Below are 9,314 nucleotides of genomic sequence, written 5' to 3' on the forward strand. Positions count from 1 at the left end.
AGCTTCGGAGCGTTATAAATCTTTTGTGTCGAATCATGATTCGACTGCTGAAATCACGTGACTTTGGCGCTCCGAACCGCTGATTTGACACAAAAAGATTCATAACGCTCCGAAGCTTCCTGAAGCAGTGTTTTGAAATCGGCCATCAGTATATAAGTCATTATTTTGTTGTTTTTTTGGTGCACCAAAAATATTCTCGTCGCTTTATAATATTAATATTGAACCACTGTACTCACATGAAATGTCATTGCTGGCTATGCAGGCCACACTGAGCCATTGGATTTCAACAAAAATATCTTAATTTGTGTTCTGAAGATTAAGGAAGGTTTTACGGCATGAGGGTAAGTAATAAATTACATTATTTTCATTTTTGGGTGAACTAACCCTTTAAGGCCTTTATTAACCCCTCGGAGCCGTGTGGAGTATGTTTATGATGGATGTGGATAGAGACACTTTCTTCAGCTCATACTCTTTGATCCCACTCACTGTCATTATAAAGCTCGGATGCGTCTGGATATTAATATTTCTCTGTCCGATTGTGTTCATCAGAAAGAAGAAATTATACATTATTTGAAAGTGAACTAATCCTTTAAGTGTACTATAAAGTCGGCATGGAACAGTAGTTGCAATATAGTCTATCCTTCCCTGTTGTGACTGAAATCTGAGTGAAATGGCTTAGAAAAAAAATGTAGGATGAGATTTGATTTTGTCCATTGGAATTGATAGAATCTTTGGGTGGTTGCAGTTTGCTATTGGTGGATCTCATATGATTGACAGGTTGACAGTAAATGCATCATCAGAGAAGAGATGCTGCTGCACAAGAAAGGGTAAGTTATTTTGATTAAAGATTAAAGGGCACATGAATTTGAAAATAATAATAATATTAATAATAATAATGTGCTAGAATAAATCATTTATTATAAATACTGCAATATTCCATTAAAAAATGGTCAATTTTGATTTCATATGTTGACTAAGTGTAACCGTAGTAGTTTTGAGTAGGGTACAGAATTACATAGTTCTTATTTAGTATTGCAGCTATACTAAGTGAACTTTAAGTATACTAGCTTAATAGTTATGTACTTCTAGCACACTTTTTGCAACTAAATAGTGGGCCAATTTATTCAGCCTTTACTCACTTTTGAAATAGTACACATAAAAACTACTAGTGCACTGCAAATAGAATACTTACTACATAAAGTATACTTTAAAAATATACTTGAACTTTTTACTTTCTTTTAAAGGAGCAAAATGTAGAATTCAAAAACAGTTACTAGCGACACTGGTGGCCGATAAGTGAACTGTCTGCAGCCAGCAACTTTGCTCGTGCTCACGTAGAGCACTGTACGTGATTCGATGCCCCAATAAACTCACAGATGTTATTTTTCGTTTTTGCTTATAAGTAAAAATTACTTACAAATACCTTTGCAGCGATCTACTGTTAAGGAATATCCAGACACTGTCCACGCTGCGGAGAGGGATGTTTAGATGTATATGTGCTGTGCGCTTTATTCAACAACAAAAATGACAGCGGTGAGAAAGTAGCAGTTAAACTTGCAATAGTAAGAATTTTGCAGTAAAATATCCAAAAACCACTAGGCCAGGGCTATATATTTTGTTCACTTGAGTACTGTTCCCTCTAATTTTTTTTCTCGCTGAGCAAAACGTTTCTCTGTTGAGCGCACATTTTGGCCACCTGAGCAAAAACATACTTTATATCAGACCTGTACAATCAACGTAAACACACACAAAAAAATGGTTTTATCATGCAACTGTAACATTTAACTTTAATGTGCCGTTTCTATTTTATTTGACCCTTGATGTAAATTAGTGATATATTAAATAATATGTCTGAAAACAAGCAGTTCAGTCACTAAATTAAGCACATTTTAGGTTACTTGAGATTTTTCACATTGCTGTATTAACTGTACCAGTCTTTACCAAGAAATTCTATTAAAAAATAATTTCTGTCCTCCTGCAGGATAGTTCAATTCTTTATAATAATATAATATGAGCAGTTACAATGATGGTTTGGAACAACCATAATGTGTTTTTGTACAGTCAATTATTATCAAAAGACAGTGTTAAACCATTAAAATTACATGTTTATTGCTTATGAATTTCCCAGATTTTTTATACCAGGAAGTTTCAAGATTTTTCGTGGCAAGGAGCCCTAAACAATCCTTGTGAGATCATTTTTTTTTTATTAAGCTTACATTATAATATAATAAAATATAATAAAATATTTAAGTATTTAAACTGATATACAGTATTATATCAGTTTAAATGCTTCCATTTGTTTTAATATATTATAAAGTAAAAACAAACTGAAGCATTTAAACAGATATGATAGCTAAATATTTTTAAGAAAAGTGAACGTTAACTCTTTTATAGTTATCTAAACATCCCTAAAACCCACACCACCACCACACACAATAATCTATTTAAACTGAGGTATATCACTGATGTATTTTGAGTTTTTAAGCTACACCTGTGGTGGGTGTGTGATTGTAAATGTCTCAGAGTTTTGTTAGCATTCTGTGCCCATCATCCGTTATTTCCACCACTTTTCATTAAAACGACGTTTTATTTCACATTTCTTTTCGTTTCGCATTGCCTCTCGTATTGAGGTATTTAGTCTACAAACATGACAGTATTCTTACCGTGACTGTTTTGGCTCAGGGCTCAATCATTCTCTTTCTATGAAACCTGTAAACCGCATTCACCGGTTCCAACTCTATAGCGATAATAACTCTATAGCGGTTGTCCAGAGCACTTCAATTATTTCTCATTTAAACTACTACAATCAAATGGATTTCCCCACACGATTTTCATGTCTGTTCTCTGCGCGGCAATTATTTTTTCTGCGCGGCCGCGCATGCGCGCAGCTTAGAGGGAATATTGCTTACAACATCCCAAATTTTTCAACTGTTATCATGAGAAAACGTCTCAGGTTACGTATGTAACCATAGTTCCCTGAGAGGGAATGAAATGCTGTGTCAAGCGCTTTGGGAAAGCCTCTGCGTGATTGCGTCGTGAAGCACATGTGAAATCTGTCCAATGGCGTGACGGAATGTCATAGGCAGGTGACGTCATGACCAGGAAACTATAAAGCACACCTGACCCAAACAGAGTTAGCTTCTGAAAAGTCAAAGTAAGTCTATTACAGGTATGCAGGGAGTATGGCAATGTGACGCAGTGTCTCGTCCCCTCTCAGGGAACCATAGTTATATACATAACCTGAGACGTTCCCTTTCAAGGGAACTCACGCTGCATCAAGTGCTTTAGGAATGAGATACCCACGCCGCCATAAAACCAAGTGCCTGTCCGTGTGAAACTGTCCAGCGCACACTAAGACACCAGCACTCTTGACCCCGGGGTCGAGGCCACATCTAGGTTATAAAACCTAACAAAGGTGTGCGACGAGGACCAACCCACCACATCACAACCTTCTTGGAGGGACACTCCAGACAATAAGGCCAAAGAGGCCGCCATACTCCGTGTAGAGTGAGCACGGACCTTAAGTGGTGAAGGATGTCCGGCAGACTCATACGCAAGTGAGATAGTCTCAACTACCCACTTACTCAATGTTTGCTTGGATGCTGGGTGCCCCTTACGCGGGGCCCCAAAACACACGAACAGTTGATCCGATTTACACCACAGGGCAGCTCTGTGGAAGTAGGCATCCAAAGCCCTGACAGGGCACAGCAAATTTAGTCTTTTCTGGTCTGGATCCAGAAATTGAGGAGGACAAAAGGCCTGCAACATAATAGGGCCTGCCACATTAGTGGGGACCTTAGGAACGTAACCTTCCCGAGGAAAGAGGAAGGCTTTAACCATGCCTGGCGCAAAGTCCAAGCAAGATGGAGAGACCGAAAGGGCTTGTAGGTCACCTATTCTCTTTAACGACAAGATAGCGAGGAGGAAAAGAATCTTTAGAAGCCAAGAGAAGCCACGTAGACCTTTAGCATAGAAGGAGACAAACCAGAAGAAAACTTTTCTTGAAGAAACTCCAGAACTGTACCGACTGGGCACTTAACAGGATCAAAGTTACGTTCTCTACACCAAAAAGAGAAAACATTCCATTTCAAGGAATAAAGCCTCCTCATGGAGGGAGATCTGGAATGGAGCATGGTCTCCACTACCTCAGTAGGGAGACCGGAATCTATGAGCTGTGCCCCCTCAGAGGCTACGCCCACAGTTTCCACAACTCTGGGCAGGGGTGAAGGATTGAGCCCCCCGCCTGCGAGACTAGGTCCCTCCTGATCGGAATCTCCAGGAAAGAGATCTCGAGGAGAGACAAAAGGTCCGAAAACCAAACTCGGCCTGGCCAAACGGGGCTACTAGTAGCAACTGGACCCTGTACTGGTGCACTCTCTCCAAAACTCCCGGAAGCAGAGCAATCGGGGGAAAGGCATACAGATGCAGCCTTGGCCATGTCTGCACCATGGCGTCCAACCCCAGGGGGGCTGGATGTGTGAGGGAGAAATATAGGGGACATTGGGTCGTTTCCAGAAACGCAAACAAGTCCACATCCGCTTTCCCAAAGCGCTCCCAAAGGAGCTCTACCACATCTGGGGTGGAGTCTCCACTCCCCGGGCCTCAGCCCCTGCCTCGACAGGCTGTCTGCTTCCTGATTCAGACCCCCTGGGATGTATACTGCCCTGACTGACAGCAACTTCCCCTGGGCCCACAGAAGGATCTGGTGTCCCAACTTGCATAAGGGGCACGACCGCAGACCCCCCTGATGGTTTATGTAAGAGACCACTGCTGTGTTGTCCGTGCGGACCAACACATGATGGCCCCTGAGATCTGGGAGGAAATGTTTGAGTGCCAGGAACACAGCCATCATCTCCAACTGGTTTATGTGCCAGGAAAGATAATGACCCCTCCACAGACCCTGAGTCGAACAGCCACTCATATCCACCCCCCAGCCGATGAGGGATGTATCCGTCATTAGCGTTACGCGATGACAAGGAGCCCCCAACACCAGGCCTTGGGAAAGAAACCAAGGTTTTTTTCCACATGACACAAGCACGAAGGCATCACCGCGTGATCTTGATCATGCAAAACGGATTTCCCCTCGGGGAAAACCCCTTGGTTTTGAGCCACCACTGCAAAGGTCTCACTGCAAAAGGTATCACGTTGGACACAGCTGCTATCAGACCTAACAGTCTCTGAAACTTTTTAACAGTGTGTGACTGACCTAGCTTCAGCTTGTTCACGGCTATGAGAATGGCCTCTATGCGAGCTGGCGATAGACATGCTTGCATTGACACTGAATCCCAAATTACACCTAGATAAGAGGTTCTCTGAGCTGGAGAAAGCACACTCTTCTTTGCGTTTAGCTGTAACCCCAGACGCTTCATATGAGCGAGAACAGCATCTCGATGCTGAACCACCAATTCTTCTGACTGTGCTAGAATTAACCCTCTGGAGTCTGAGGCTGATTTGGGGCCTGGAGAAGTTCTGACATGCCCTGACATTTGTGCTTTTTTCATTTGTTCATAAACACATTAATGACACAAGTGTCATTACACTGTATTCAACACAAACTAGGCTACAATAATATGTAAGGAACATGTATGTACATGTTTTTGTTTTTGAAGGAATAATGTTTATGCGTGGTTATTGAAAAAACAAAAAACTTAAGTCACTGAAATAAGGCCAAAAAAAAGTATATTAAATCTGTGTTCATAAGACTTCTGGGTATTGGAGGTTGTAGACTAGAGTTTTTGCTTCAGAATTATGTAAAAATTATGCTGCCTACTCCTTCATATAAAACAATATATTGATTTAGTTTTTGTAAGTCACTTTTTGTCAAGAAACACAGTATGCTTGGAGGCGTGAATGATCATGAATAATGGGCCATTTACACCTGAGAAGACAAAAGAATCAAATAATAATGACCTGAAATGACTTGCATATTAATGAGGCCTTTCAGTCAGGTAGGGTGTGAAAAAACCCTCTGTAATCATGTCTCAGCTCAATTTAAAATAATGGTATTCTATTATATTCTTTAAAATATAATGTATTTCTGTGATGCAAAGTGTCTGAACAATTATGTTACCTCTGTGGCATTTCATATAGGCTTTTAGCTTAAAGCATGCACATTTGGAGAAATATTGATGGATTCTTATATGTTTATGTCAAATTTCTATACAGAGGAGCAATATTTATTCTATATTTATTCTATATATCATCACTATGAGTGCTGGATACAATTCATACTTGCAGCCGGAGGGCGCTCTGTACACCTTTAGGCCACAAATCCATATAAAGAAGAAGAAGAACCAGGAACTAACTGCATGTCTTCTAGAGTTCACTAACCATGGCTTTAACATCCAGATAAACACTTTTCAAGACAATAAATACACGATTGAGATGATGTATGCATGTATTGACTGAATTTGCGTCTGAATAGCGCTCGCTCCGTGGGCGTGGCCGCATTAGCGGGTAATGAGCTGAATCGCTGACTTCTGACATGGCTTTCTTTTCATACAGATTACATAAACACAAAATGTTTGTTTTCGATTTGACTTGCACGATTTAAAACCTGACATTTCAACGTTTCTTTAGACATAAGTTTAATTTTTTGTCATTCGTATTCACTAAGTTACAGTTCATTTTCTGAGAACTATCAGATTGGACTTCGTTCAGAGGGAGAGGAGAGATCACGCATCATGTTAGTTTTCTTTATTTTACAAAAAGCACAGCATTTTGTTTTTACTCTGAGTGTACACAAATGAAAGAAGATATTCAACAGATTAAAATGGTGTATAACTCTTAATTGTATGTGCAACATTTATTTTGAGTCTCTTTCACACTGGTAAGAAAAAAAACGTGGTGGTATCTCCGGCGATACCCTCAGACCTCAGAGTGTTAACCAGTCGTCTATGTAATTCAACACGTGGATGCCCTGGTGTTGCAACAGAGCCAGAGCTGCATCCACACATTTTGTGAAGGTGCGGGGAGATAAAGCTAGGCTAAAGGGAAGAACCTGATATTGGTATGCTTCGCCCCCGAAAGCGAACCTCAGGAACTTCCTGTGTTGAGGAAGGATGGATATATGAAAGTATGCGTCTTTCAGATCTATTGTGACAAACCAGTCCTCGGACTTGATTTGTGACACGATTTGTTTGAGTTAGTATTCTGAACTTGAGCTTCTTGACGGAGCGATTCAATAGGCGCAGATCTAGAATGTTACGCAACCCTCCATCCAGTGCTTTAAGTGGGCCGGTACGCACCGGTACTCAGTACCGCCACTTCCAAATATAGCTCTTGAGCGTACCGCTACCTCTCCGTGCGCCCAGAACGTGCTTTTAGCGTACCGGTACGCTCATTTGGACATCTGTTTTAATAGAGGTTTTAATCCTTTGCCTGCGCTGCCGCTTTTCAGAGCGCCCTTCACAATGCACGCTTCCTAATTCGTCCCACCGAGAGCAGAGACTACATTACCCATACACCCTTGAGTTTTACAAGTGAAAAGCGCATGCGTCGCTTTTGCTGCTGTCAGTGTCAACAACTCAACGTGGCCGGAGAGGGTGTGTGAAACGCGCACACTCGGCTTGGTAAAAATACAAATACAGTGAACAACACTTAATATGCTCTCCTGGCTTCAGACTCTGAGTACTAAAAGAACACGGTCAGAATCAGATGACTCGCTGGCCGACACCCCACCAAGCCAGAATGATAAGGAGCCCAAAACGTGCTGGAGCCTTTTCAAGGTAAAATTATTTGTACAGTACTTCTTATTTTTCATTTGATGTACTGTGATTGTATTTTGCTGAATCTGCTTTTGTTTATTTTTCATGGGTAAAGAAATGAACCATCTTCAAGACTTCAAGACAATGTTTATGTTCTACTGTTCTATGGTTATGTTATGTTTTATAATTTATTTTATGTACATTTTGTTAAAAAAAATTCAATACCCTTTTGCACATTTTATTTATGTTCAGTAGCTCTTTCTAAGGGTATTTTTTCAAAATCCTTTTGCACATTTTATTTATGTTCAGTAGCTCTTTTTAGCTCAAGCAAATCCACAAACTAATAAAAGGATTTATTATTTTTTATAAGGTCGTCTGTTGACTGCTGTATATAAAACCCCTTCAATATAGTTGTTGTTCCCTCAGGGGATGAGGGGAGTCATCAAAAAAAAAAAAAAAAATAGGCTATAATAGAGTACCGTCACCTCTTTTGGGCCACTTAAAGCACTGCCTCCATCCTTTTTCAGAACTATGAAGTACCGGCTGTAAAACCCTGACTCCCTGCTGGGAGAAGGAACCCTTTCTATAGCTTCTTTTCACAAGAGAGTCTGTACTTCTTGTTCCATAACCAGAGCCTGCTCGGGGCTCACCTCGGTGAAAAGTACCCCATTGAACCTGGGCGGTCGCAACCCGAACTGAATTCTGTACCCAAATTCTACTGTGTGCAGGACCCATTGAGATACGTTTGACAGAAGTTTCCACACTGCCAAAAAATCTACTAAGGGAATCAGTCTCTAGAGACTGACCTCTGGTGTTTGATGTATGACCAGCCTGGTGTCCTGAAGCGGCGAACCAGCAGGAAGCAACCGAACTGGCCATTTTTGATCCCTCCTCGGAGGGAGCGAACACCCCAGCGCCACTACGTTGCCGGGTGGACACTGGGATATACGTTCGCTGAGAGCCGCTGCACCCTGAAGCACACAAGGTGGCAGGGTTGGCAGAACGACCCCCTGAGGGCACCGAGGGGAGAAGGGCACCGTGCACTGAGGTGGACACCGACTCACCCCGGAGGGGACAGCTCTCAAAGGCCTGATACCACTGGCGTCAGGACTTTTTTCCCGAAGCCTTCTGTTGGATAATGACGGTCCTCAGATCCATCTTACCCTTGGTCGGCTTTGGTTGTGAGCACTGACTCGACCCCCAGTGTTTCTGTAGGGGGGCGCGGAAAGCAAAGCTCACTTTTTGTTGCGCCCGATATGAGGAGCTCGTACTCGGCTGGGACTGCACTTCTTGACTAGCAGTCCCAGAGACCTGAGATCGGCGGGGAAGAAATTTAGAAAAAGCAGCCGCCTGTTTTTTAGCTTCCTGAAACCTCTTGATGACTGTGTTGACTGAGTCGCCGAAGAGGCCAGGCGGTGTTAGTGGAGCATCGAGAAGAAAAGACCGATCTCTATCTTTCATATCGGCAAGGTTGAGCCATAGATGTCTCTCCGTGGCCACCAGGGCTGCCATAGTCCGCCCAATAGATCTGGCGGTCTCCTTTGTAGCACGGAGAGAAAGATCTGTTGCTTTTCTAAGCTCAGTAAATGCCTCGCGACTGACTTCCCC

Source organism: Megalobrama amblycephala, linkage group LG19 (assembly GCF_018812025.1).
Source record: "Megalobrama amblycephala isolate DHTTF-2021 linkage group LG19, ASM1881202v1, whole genome shotgun sequence".
Taxonomy (NCBI): Eukaryota; Metazoa; Chordata; class Actinopteri; order Cypriniformes; family Xenocyprididae; genus Megalobrama; species Megalobrama amblycephala.